Below are 14,150 nucleotides of genomic sequence, written 5' to 3' on the forward strand. Positions count from 1 at the left end.
TTTTTTGCTTTACAACTATTATCTGGTTTGTGGTTTGCATCATCCTCGTCTTTTATTCGATAAAAAACTCATCGTTTCGTGTTTAGTTTTTTCCATTTTCCTATACACACGTTCTTCACTCGAGCGCATCGAGTTCATAGCAAGGATTTTTTTTTTGAAAACAGGAATGTTCGGTGGGTCAGAGCTGTTGGGGGTGAAGTGAGGGAGGATTCGAGGATCTACATCGAGAGCAATTGCATATGCACAGCAAACAGAATTTTTAAAGAATTTATTAATGGAAAATAAGATAACTGAAAATTATTTTGATGGAGGTGGCAGCTTACTTCCACTAACATTTGCGTATGATACTTCAAATTTCAGTAAGAGAGACGTCAGTTTAGGTTTCGGGGAATTTTCATTTTTGAAGAGCTTTGAAAACTAATTTTGAAGTTGAAAAAACTCGTCTTTGCCTCTTTCCATTTACCTATTTTTTCCTTTTTCACGTTTGCAAAATGTTTCAATGATCAAATGTCATTCCATAAAACTCCAAGTTTTGGAAGCCCATATGAATAATAAGAATAAACTAAGAGAAATCAGGAATGAAGTGATGAATCAGGAAAATTCTGTTTCATTGAAGATCAGTTGAGAGACCTCGGGAGCAAAAAAAAAATGCTGAAATGCGGGGAACCCTTTGCGTCATGAATTCTCAGTCAAAAGAGGGTGGAGACATCCAAAAAAAGGTTTTAAAAATTTGTTCTTTTTATAGAAACCGGATGGCGTGAGTTACGGGTGATTTAAAGTGAATAAGTGACTTCAATGAGCGTTTAAAAATGCGAGGTGGGAGCGCCGCCATCTTAAGAGCCCCGTCCGCCAGAGGGAGGGGGTACTCAAGCAAGATGGCGGCGCCGCCAACAGTAAACCTTTCAGATTTCTTCTTAATCCTTCAGATTTTTCCATCCCTTTCTGACTGAGAATTCACAGCGCAAGTTTTTCCGTATTTCAGTATTTTTGTGTTCCCGAGGTCACCGCAAAAATAACACCGGCTAAAGCAAAAAAATAAAATGAAATTCATACAAAAAAAATTAATATTTTCAATTCGATTTTTATTGAAAATAATACAACAAAATGTTTCATAATGTAATAATAATAATTAATTAAAAATAATTAATATTTATAGATACGTACTTGTCTTACTTGGTATTACCTAGATAATCGTGTCTTAAAACGGCATTTTGTTTAAATAATAAATCATGATCATCAGTAATCAATGAATCGTAATAAAACAATATAATAATAGAGACAATAAAGTTAATAATGATCGATATATCTAACCGTTAAATCATGAATCAATAGACAAACTTAATGGCCTAATTAACCATGAAATTATTGTATTTATCAATCGTCGTCGTCCTCTTCCTCTCGACCACTTTATCCACGAATAGAATGTATTAATTGTTTCATCTCATTTGTTTAATATTGCTGTATTGTAAGCTTTTCATGTATCTTTCGTTCATCGTCTAGCAAGTAATAATGAATAATTAATTAATTAAATTACACGTTGCTTGGATATGCACATAGAGATATAAAGTCGTTTTTGGTCCCACCTAACTGCAAACATTATATTCATACATTTTCATTGTTATTTTCTTCAGCATGTTGGGGTTTGTACGTGTGTAATTATCGTGTGTACGTGTCAGATACCAAAATTCTGGTGATTATGGCTTAATCATCTGCAATTGCATGGTTTTCCCTTGCAACCGGCATTCTCCATTCCCTGGTTTTTGTGATTTTATTTCAATTTCACTTCAACTCATATCGCTTGTACACGTCGTAGTTTACGGTTTCAACATTGAATAGTTGATTTCGGTTGAGAAGAAATTCAAACGGAATCATTCGTTCACTTCAGACGTGAAAAATAATTTTTTTTAGGTTTTAACGTTTCAGTGATTTAATGTCATTTTCTTGTATTTTTTTTCATTGAATTTTCCATGTCTATTTTTAACTCTGCTAAATCATCATCAACTCATCATCACTGGGAAACAAAGTCCTCGCCTTAATTGTACAACTGGCATTTGTTGTATTTCACTCTTCTATTACCAATTACCCTAAATTACATAATAAAATTATATACTCTCACTGTACATTTCAATTCAACGAGTGAATTCATCGAATTACGAATTTACATTCCGACGATTGGTGAGGAAATTCGTCGGATCAATCGATCAACAGCCAATTGTGAAAATTTTTTTTTCATTTGAATTTCAAAATTTCTTTCTAATTACAATAATAAGGCTATACAATTTTTACCATATTTTTCACCTCAAATACTGGTATATCAGTCTCATTTTCATTAATTCCACGTAATCCGGAGAAATACGTGGAATCAAACTCATATTTAATGCCAGTTGTATCGTCTTTATTCTCCAACTGAGGGATAAAACGTTTGAGAGGAATTATTCATCATTGGAAAAAGTATTTCAGGACGAGTGCCATAGGGTTTTTTACTCGCGTGAAGTTGGCGTTAGAGGCGTTTATGGCGACCGTCACGCACCCCTTTACGACCGTCACAATTTAAAAAGAGAATACGAGTCATTTTTGGTTTATGCGGAGAACAAAATTGGAGAAAAATTACCAAACAAGTCACGTAATCGCAGAATTATTTTCTAGGTCTTCCATAGATGAAACTATTTTTTAAATTTGTGACCGTCATTATCCATCTGCAAGACGTGTTGACAATTGCATACAAATAATTTGTGACCATCATTTGTAGTTAGAAAATATGCGCGTCAGATGACCGTTATTTTTTTGTTTAAAAAATGACGATCATTCTGCGCCTCTAGATGGCGTCTGAGCCGCAGGCGCGAACTGGCCAACCACGCGAGTGAAAAAATCCCAGAACACTAGCCGCGAAGGCCATTTTCCCCCAGTGATTTTCACTTTTACAAGTTTGCGAAAGGGCCAATACCGATTCCCGGATGAGAAAAAGTAAAAATCCCTGCGGAAAGTCTAATTACATTATTCACCTGCAATATTTTTAATTTTCTCGAAAAACCGAGTGGCAGAATAAACCTCAAAACGTTTCCATCCCCAGCCCGGCGTCCAATCCATCGTCACTCAACATATCTCCCATGTTAATTAATAACTTCACAACCATTTTGACAACAATGAATCATCAACAAACAAAAAAGACATTTTTTTTTCAATTAAAAAAGAAAAAAGTAGTTTAAAAATTCCTTAAGTGCGTCGACGAGGCCCCAGGACATCCGCAAGCGCCTCGCGAAAATCCCGGGCAACTGCTCGTGCAGAAAAAAAAAATTGCCTCCGAGAGGTCGGCGGAGTCTTGGGGCGACGTTGGCAGACGTATCACATTAAATAATCGTGAACCACACTTCCACTACGGCGTTTTCAGTGGAGCAAAATGGGACGTCTCATCATCAACATCTCACAATCCCATTCTGCCCCACCCCCACATAAGCCTCATGCATCACAAGCAATTTTCGAAGTATTTATTACTACAAATATTCGTCTATCACCTCTCGACGTAATTTTTATCAAGTAATTTCAGTGTTGCATGTCAAATGGAAAATCCGATGACAAAATCACGTATTCAATTTGACAAATTGACTGTTATTTTCCATTCGCCAGTGAAATTTTCCGCAAAAATGTATCAATATATAAATTTGCAATTATTTTGGTCTAATGCGTAATCGTGTTGTGTGTAAAAATGAGTTCTGTATACAAGTGTATATTATATCGATCCATCGTCTTGTTATTCACATGTGATAATTCAGGAGAAGAGTGTTTCGGGGCGGAAGGGGGGGAGGGGGGGGGGTGGATGGGAGTAGAATCTGTCACTGAATTTATTGAATCCATTTGTAATAGTCGGTACGCTATTTATTCGTTTGCCACATTATGACTTCCATTTACACAAAGAAAAACAATAAAAAACCGTTGAACTTCAGTACGTTATCCTCACTCACTTGGACGTAGGGGCACCAAAATGAGAAATTAAAAAAAAAACAAATCATTCAATTTTGAACTAAGGAATGACAAAAAATCAACTGTTCTCTGAATATATTAATAATACGTTTGATAATAATCATTTGCTGGCATTGATTGAACAATTTACGATGACAATTCTTTATCTAGATAAATTTTTTATCAACTTTTTTTTGTCTTGTCTGTGTTGTATTTTTATTCATGATTTTTCATCTCATTAAATAATAACTGGTAAATTCATATAGAATATAAAAAATATTTTTCCGACGCATTCTAACTACCTAAATTTACACGTATAAAACACTTGCGTATTCTCACGCATTTTCTTGTTTATTTATTTTTCATCATTGTTTAACTTTAGTTTTTAATTTCTTCGTTATGATTATAATCGAAAGAACTTACGTAATTTATCCTCCTTGCAGGGGTGGAAGTATGAACAAATAATAATAATAGTAATAATAATAACGTCTACGACGGACGGTGGGTAAATCTTAAAGGGGATACAGTGGCGCGAGGGTGGCGGGAGGGGGTAGGGGAGATACAAAGGAGATGCGATTGGGGCGACTTAAAGACGCTGTACCACGGCATATCAAAGGAAAATAATCAATTGCAATCGATACATCAACCACGGCCAAGGGCAAAATAATCCCTAAATACTAGATAATAATAACGAAACGAAAATAATAAGGAAGAACGCATATTAAAAAAAATGAATAAAAACAATAATTGAAATAATTAATCTACAATGAAAAAATATAAAACGTTGTCTCGTTGATAACTTAATAATTACATTGACACGAGGTACATTTTCATCTACGTCTTGCCTGGATTGTACTTGAAAAAAAAAATCGTTAAGAGTAATTAATCGATAATTGGGGTAATGTAAAGTTTAACAAAATTTGTTGGGGGGGGGGATGGGGAATTAAAATTAAACAGAACAGAAAAATCTACAACAAGTGCTTAGAAGGTAATTGGACAACTTAAGGGAATAATCGAGGTTAAAATTGATAGAGATAACGGGTAAGACTGGCTCGATGTGAAGAGGAATCATTTTCGAATGCATTAAAACGTTATGATTAGCTAAACCTAGACGAGTGGAGAATAAACGATAACTGGTCGCGGAAAGTTGAGGCGAAATGGACCGACTGATCGGATTTGGGTGAATCAAGCGGCATTTTGAAGCCCGAAAAAGTGTCTTCAAAATGAAGAAAAAAATTTCAATTTCACTCTGTCGATCTCTAGGTATTGACCACTAAAATCGATCCATTTCCCCCTTTCCAATCAAGTTTCCTGCAATTTACGTATGTGAATACGTTTGATTAATGGATACACGAAAAAAACGAATCGAAAATAAAAATGTAGAAAACGCGGGGATTTCTGTTTTTGGAATGAGCACGATTTTTCCTCTAATTATTCTTCAATTGCACCCTATCGGCCGTATCTATACATTTAAATATAAAGTCTCGTGGTTGAGTGGACAGAAGCTCTCCGAATGCTACGTAAAATCACGCGGTAAAGGGGTCAAAATGGTGGTGCCAACCCCCTGGAATGAAACACGGAATGAATGATTTTTCGAAAATGAAAAAAAATATAATAATTCCGGAAATGAGTGCATTTACAGCCTAGCGCAAGAACGACAACGCTGTACACATTTCCCTCCCTTTTCTACCTCTCGCCATCTCATTTTAATTCCACATGAACACATTTGATTATTTTTTGATTGTAACACTCCTAAAATTTTCTAATATCCCTTCACTCTTTATTCCGACACTCGAAAAACTCCTTTTTACACAAGTATGACAACAAAATAGTCTCGCCCTCACTAATCACCCATTAAGCTTTTATTCAATCGAATGTTCCGGGAGTAAGTACATTGTCGAAAGAAAATACGAGTGGGAAACACGATTTCCATGGATATACCGACGAATTGGGGACACACGCGATAGCATTAGACGCTGGAGAGAACGAAATAATGCTACTCTAAAAATTGCACAATCGGTCTCAATCTCCAAATCAACTGAAGGCAAAGAAATATTTCAAACGCTTAAAATAAGTTCGTATACGCGGCGCTTGATCCTAATTTCGACTCCAGATCCTCCTACTTTACACTAAAACATTAAAAAAACAAAATTTAAGGAAAAATGAAAATTAATGCGTAAGACCGTACCGTTCGTATAAGTAAATGGGCACAAATATATTCTCACCATCATCATCCGTACACAGTAAACAGTCTCTGTCCCTTCGTAACGTCCCAGTGTTATCTCAGTGTTCAGTGAATGGAGATGTATCATTACAAATATTAATCCACACGAATTATATTACATTACATTATCACCATCACTCATTTGTTAAAGATAAATTTCTTCCTCATTCACATATACATATACATATTTATATATTACATATACACTTTTCATAATTTTTCAGTGATTTTTTTTTCCATTTTCAGATGAATCATGCGCATCATTTCAGTTGCATCCACAGTTAGTCCAGTATACGTTTACTAATTCCGTCTAAATGTATTCATCAAGTGAAATTTTGTGTTCATTCTCCGACAAATTCAAATGATTTTTGAGTACTTGGTGCCGAGTCACGGACCTGGACGATAGTTAAGCCGTACAATAAGTCTTATTTTTTTTAATAAAACGATTTAAATCGTATATTAATGCATAGGTATGTATGTATATATATATGTATACAAATATATAAATATATATAATATACACATGTATCACTTTGACCTGTGTTAACGGGTTCGGCTAACTTGCAAACAATGTTACAACAGTACCTAGTCACTCGTGCCACATCTGTTCTGTTCTATTATTGTTTTCTCTATTCAATCAAACATCTTCATGTACCTGTTTTACTGCTTTTATTTTTCTCAATGACGATCGAAGTAATTGAATTAATCATGAACCAGTAATCGTTAGTGAATGCATACTTATCATCTACTTCATACTTAATTTTACTGTAATAATAATAACAATAATTCATAAGAGATGATTATTTGAAGAAATCATAAGTCATCGTTCTGTAATGACAATGATAATAAGAACGGTAATTAATATATATTTCTGTTGCTGTTTAAGTGATTTAGATAGGTTTCCGGTTATTTATCTGGGATTACTATTGTATTTTAATGTCTGTTTTTTTTTCGGGATGCGGCTGTATTTCTATATTTTTCCTATACGTTACTGCGGAAACAACCAGAGGACTGGTGACAGGGAGGGAGGGAAAAATCGTGGGGATATTGGTTTTTTTTTTAAAGTGGAGTTCAGGCACTCCTGAGACAGACCATTTACAATTATTCTATTAGTCGCGTTTGCACCTCGCGTGGTTATACTGTTTAATTTGTTTTTAATCATCCATTAATGCATATTAACTGTTAACTTTCGGAATTGTGAAAATTGGTAATGCCCTCGCTTCATTATTCTATTAATTCATTTGTCTCTATGAAAATTCATATTCTACTGCGTTTTTGCGGTAATAAATAAAAAATAACGAAAACCTACAGTTTGCCTGCGAAGCGAAATGATAAATAACGATAATGATAACTGTTGTTGTTGTTGGATTGAGAGGGAACGAGAGAGATTGATTTTAGGGTTCGAGGACCCTATTTTGTATTTTGTATTACACGAGGGTGAAGGTATTTTTTGACTCGTAAAGTTGTCACCCTCGCCTGCGGCGCGGATTTATAGAGCCACATTCGTCAGAAAATAGTTTTACCGTCCTTGTGACGTAATGTATTATTTTATTACACTGTCCGGAAATAGTGCATTGTGCCGTCAGGCGATAAAAGTATTATCTGACGAATGTGACTTTATGTTATGAACACATGAGGCAGACAATACTTTTAGCGCCGTGTGACATAATTTTTTATGTCACTAGGCCCGAAAATCGCGGTTTATCGGGCCTAGTGTCATAAAATACATTTTACGGATACGTCGTGATGTTGTTTATAGAGAGTGTGAAGAATAGTTATGTTCGTCACTCGGCCGAAAACAACTTTTCTGACTCGTGGGAAAAATTGTCAGACCCGTCAGAAAAGCTTTTTCCGGAATTTTTGATGATTTCGTGATCGGCGCTCCTTCCGAACTCGGTTTCCATTTGTTGTCATGTTTGTGGAAGCTTGTTTGGTTCTATTTCAAGGTTTTTCTCCGCACTATTGCGTAAAGTGACGTTTCACGGACTGTATCAAAACTATAAAATCGTAATTTACAGCGACTCATACGTAAAGTAGCATTTTAGGTTGTTCAACTCGAATTTTATAGTCTAGGCTGTAAAATGAACTTTAACATCCTAGGCTGTGAAATGTAGTTGAAGAAGTAGAAACATCAGCTTTGAAAAAATTTCCACACCCTTAAGTGAAGAATTTTACAATCGATTTTGGGATGTCAAACTCGTATTTTACGACTTGGGCCACACAATGGACTTTTACGTCCTAGGCTATAAAATACGGATGAAGTACAGAAACGTCGGCGGTAGGATTTGCCTCGCCCAGAGGTATGGAATGCCAATTTTTTCACACTTTTGGATTTTACGCACTAGGACATAAAATACTCTTTAGCGGCCGTAAAATGAAATTTTCCTTCCGTCCCGCTAATCCGAATGCTGTTCAACTTTTATTTCACTACCTAGGCTGAAAAAATTCACTTTGCGAATGCCAATTTCCCTTTACACAGATATGTAAAACAATGATCTCTCACAAATGCCGAGATAAAATGCTTATTCTTTCACTCTTTTGCATTTTACGGACTAGGACGTAAAACACTCCTATCGGCCGTAAAATGAAATTTTCCGTCTCGTTGATCAAAGCAGCTGTTTCTCTTTGCGTTAAGCAGCATTTTGTGACCAATCCTTTGCTGTTCACTCATTATTTCCCAACCTAGGCTAAAAAAATCCACTTTACGGACGCCAATTTCCCTCCATGCAAACATGCAAAAGAATGATCTCCGATGTGCTCGAAAAATTTCTCTCCAAATACAAGAAATATCGTGCACACGGAGTGTATCCATTACAAAGACACAGACCAATAACAACCCTTCCACAACAGACCCTCCCAAAAAAAACCTCGAGTACGAACGGAGCAGATACGCCAATGCGGGAGGTAGAATCGAGAAACTAAAAAAATTATATAAAAATAAACGAATCCATCCCTCGAGGGGTTGCATTGACGATGTAGTAAGCTCGTTCCGCGCAATCGTCTTCGCATTTTTCATGCTGTAAAACTTTTTCCAATCCATTCCTCCCGCAGGGGCTGCCAACCGAACACGTCATTTTTCTCTCTACTCGTTACCCCTCGTTTGTAACAGCAAAAAATCACGGAATAATAAACTCACTGAATTCGAAAGAATTATCTTCCTCTCCTATTATTTCTCACGCTTTGCTTTGATCCTTACATAACTTCACGGTTACAACAATTGGTTATCTATTTGTTTCACTTTTATTTGTTTATTATTTTTTTGTTATTTTTCAAGAGAATATAAAAAATCCTGTGGCACATTGACGGTTGGAATGTTACTTTGTTTCATTTTTTTTTTCAAATTTTTCTTTAAAATTCAATAATCGTTAATTAATAATAATATAGTACTTCTTCGCATCATTAATAATATACTTTTTTAAATATGTTTAATGTATGTTAATATAATAATTTGTATATATATTTTATATATACCTTTTTTGTTTATTTATAATAGTATAGTTTCTTTCTTCTGCACTTATTTTTGTTTACATAATGTGCTGACTGCAGGTTTTGATTTGAGGGGGATTATTCATCCGATCTCGAGTGGTTGCACCGAGACCGGACGATTCCGCATTTGCTTCACTCTGTTTATTACTCATTTTATTATTTCAATGTTATTTGTTTTGTTCAGTTATCACTGCTGGATATGGCGTATAAGTAATATTGTTGTACATGCACTGTATTATTTTTTTTTAATGTTATATTTGACGACGATGCCGCACAACGGGTGGCAGCATGACGCCAGTCAATGCCTATTGTTCGTATAGTATGTGTTGTTGCCGGTTTTATTTATATTTTTTTAATCTATTTTGCGTCACGACACCGATGAGTTTACAATCGGGGCCGGATTGATGGAACGACTGCTCCGACTGGTGTCGCTGCGGGATTCTTCCAGCTGTCGGGGATTCCCCCGTGTTTGTCCTCGCTCTAACCTAAAACGCTATTGGTTCTTTGTGATATGCAATCTCATTGGTCATGTTCCACACGGAATTTCAAGGTGTTTTTTCTTTTCAAATCCTTCGATTGTTAATTATCGTGTTGTACATCCCACGGGGAAGAATCCGCAGTGACAATCAGTCATCGCATAGTCGCTTTAACTGTAAGGAGACGATCTGGTACCTGGTTACTGTATTTCTTTCGGTCAAATACAAACTGTAGAGAGCAGACTGTTGGTATTAATGTAGTTTTATTTCAGACAGTGTATGTGTTTTTGTGTATCTATTGCGTGTATTGGTAATAATGTGGGCCTTTGTGTGAGCTTATCAAACTGTGGGATCAATTGCGCTGGGGAATTGAAGGAGGGACTATTTGCAGTGTATGACATGGTGGATTCAGTATTTGGGTGAGGGAGTTTGTTGAGGGAATAAATGTGGATTTATTCTCTTTTCACTTCTTCTTGCGAAATGGCAGGGTGGGTTTCATATTTTTCCTAGTTTTTCTTTTGTTTCTTTTACCTTCCTTCGAGCAGTTTATATTAGTCATATTTTTTGTTGTGGGATAGCTTGACCTCGGCGTTCTCAAATGCATGCACCTATCGATTTAGCATAATTTCTCGTTTCTTTCGTTATTCAGTGGGAGAAATAAATTAGATAATTTCGTGGAAACGAGCCACTTTCGTCGAATATTTGCGCATTTATCATTTTTATAAATTTACGCTGATAGAGAGAATTTTTTATTGTTGACGAATGAATTTGGAATCTCGTTTGGAATCAATGAATCATTCTATCAGTGTAGTGGGAATTATTTTATGAGAAAAATTGAGAAAATTGGGGCTTCAAAACTAGCGACAAATCTGCCGAAATTCTTGGTCCACTGCAGTTTGATACGTTTCAATTTCAATCTATCGGCTATTGAGATTTTCGAGCCACAATGATTCCTCGATAGTGCGCAGAAACGTCGAGATCAAGCCATTATAGTGACAGTATAGAAAAACACGATATACAAACAACTAAAGCGCCACGCCACAGGGCACTACCTGATGCTAGCGGAGTAGTACCCGCGGACCTCTTTTATCTCTAGATATAATATATTTTTTTGTTAACACCTAATGCTAATGTAGTCAAACTAGGCTCAGCCATCGCAGCTGTATTTTCCATCGAGTCGAATTGTATATTTTAACAGAAAGAATCCAAAAAAATTATGAAACATTCATCTGAAGATCAATTTTTGGCTGTTACGAGTGATTTCACAAAACTTTTTGAACTGAAAATGTTTAGATTTTTGAAGAAATGTTTAGAATACTCTATTCGCATAAAAAAATCATTAGAAAAGTCTTCGTAAATCAGAAATATTTTTTTTAAATCAAACGAAGGACTCACTTAGGAAATGTTGATTTTTGTTGTTTTGTCAATCGATGAAAATGAAAAATTTCGGACTCGATGGAAAGTTAACAAGCGATGGTTCTCCCCGTGTTGTCATTCTCGCGCTCAAATCTTCCATGAACGTAACTCATCGTCAATTCCCAATATTCATATTTAACTACAGTAATCACGTAACTGAAATTGCTGTCAGCATCGGTCCCCCAATCAATATCGATCGTCTCAGCGTATACATGTTGGAGCGAGTTGCGCCTTTTAGAGTCATTGCATGACTAGAGAACTTAGAGTACGAATTAAAGCCAATTGGAAGGTACGAGGACTACGACCGCATACGAGGAGGGACACAATGATCCAAAAATAAAGCCGAATAGATATTTCTGTTATTCAATGGGACTTGTCCGAAGAACTGGGAACTTCTCTGAATACAAATGGCAATTTTCTAAAAAAAAATCCCTGATAGATGTCTAGTTCTCCTCTGGAATGTTTGAGTTTCAATTGAGATCATGAATTTTATCCCAGTGCCTTGGCGCAGTGAGTAAGTTCGTTGCCTCACATGCGAAAGCTTCCGAGTTCAAATCCCGGCCGGGTAGAATGGTGCGATCTAACCATTTAAAGTCTTGATCATCATCGCAGTATACCCTAACCGGGTCGAAGCGATGTAAAATAACGATAAAAAAAAAGATCATGAATTTCAGCGCAAATTACGGAATAACTCAAGTCCCCAGCACTTCTCACGAAGGAATTTAGCAAATATGAAAATAAAGAAGAGGAAATTATAAAAAATTCAGATGAAATTGACGATGAGTTCGTTAATTATTTTTCGCGGCTCAATTTAATCATTTGAGGTCTATATTTTTGTCTTATGGACGACAGGCCAGCAGTTCGTTGATCACGAAAATCCCAACATTCGAGAACGCGTAAATTGAAAATAGAATTTTTTTTTAAAAAACGATAACCTAGCGTAACATTTTTCATTATCATTTCAATTAACTACGACGAAAAAAATTTTCATTCCAATCGTCCCTACGATCTCGTTTCGCACGTGTGTTTGTGTTGTCCACTGTGTACCTAATTGCACTTATTCGACATTAACGGAACACAAATAAGAACGTAAGATGGCGGCCGGGTAGCCCTAAAACGCAGGAGGTATTGCATTGTTTTTTTTTATCAATCATAAATTCTTTTAAATGTTAGTCTCGCTTAATAAATCCAATCCTCGCTGCATATTTTATTATGTTCAATGCATATTTCATCTAGATCATTTTATCATTCAATTTATCGTTTAAATATATAACTTCGTGTCGTTGAAACTAAAGCATCTTGCATCTACATTATTTAGTTAGTTTCCTGCATTATTTGATCGTAAAAATGTTAATTCAAAACTTAGGCACAATTTGGAACTGTTTAGACCATTCTCATACACCTCACTATTCCCCTCAATCATGCAACACCATTGTATCAGAAGTTTTTACTCGATTTTGACGAACCCATCTGGAGTTTATTTTTGAAATGCAGAGACAGGACGAAAAATAACAGGATTTTTTTGCGATTATTTGATTGCTTTTGGGCAATGGAGGAGTCGGCGAATATGATTTCATTATGAAAATAATTATTGAGCAACTGATTTTAGGATTAGGTAGCTGTTTTGAACCTTGTGTGGAGATGGGGTTGTTTCGAGTAGAGTTGTGACACAACGGTTGATCAATGCTTGAACCATTCCAAACGTGACAGTATTGTGAGGTAGCTGACATTGAGCCGTTTCAGGGCCAATCGGAGCAAATTCTCCCGCTCTTAGCGATTGTGATCAATTTTTTTTGTTGGTTGGGCGTGAAAAATACATCGAGAGACGAAAAAGATTTCTGCTGGGGCAGAAATTCGATGTGGATGAGTGGAGGATTTTTTAAGTCCCGAAATATGTGTTCTTCGTTTGAGAATTCTTGGAGCGAAATGGTTTTTGAATCCGGAGATTGAATATTCTTGAGTTCAGAGGAATTTAGATGAGGAATTTTGGATTCTCAAGTCGAAAAATAAAAATTCTTGATGTAGAAATAAAAATATTCTTCGATTAAGACTAATTTCCAGATTGTGAACAGCGATATTTTTTAATGGAAATTATTCTAGTAATTACTCATTTCGAGTTAATATTAGATCGAAAAATTCAACTGAATAGTCACATTTAAAGAACCAATAAAAACATTAAAAAATAAATTTTTAATAAAATAATCAAAAATAATGTAATGTATTCTTAAATTGAATTCTTGAGAAAACTCAACTAACTATTGATGTTAAAAAAAGTCGACACTAAAAAATTACATTTTCATCACTTGTGCGAAAAGCCATATTTTACGCCCGCTCCGCGTTCGAGAAATCCCACTTTTTATACATTGTGATGAAAAATAGGGTTAGACATTCGTGGGAAAAGTTCTTTGACACCTAGGAGTATAGCACTCCCACGAGTCAAAAACACTTCTACGATACAAGTGAAAAAAGCGCATTTTTTGTACGCCTCGCGCAAAAAACCGCTTTTTTCTCACTAGTATCATAAAATATCGCACGATGCATATGAAAAAATGTACTTTCTGACGAGTGTGATTACAGACCGAGCCGAAGGC

This window comes from Diachasma alloeum, unplaced genomic scaffold (assembly GCF_001412515.2).
Source record: "Diachasma alloeum isolate Michigan unplaced genomic scaffold, Dall2.0 Dall_scaffold_00192, whole genome shotgun sequence".
Classification (NCBI taxonomy): Eukaryota; Metazoa; Arthropoda; class Insecta; order Hymenoptera; family Braconidae; genus Diachasma; species Diachasma alloeum.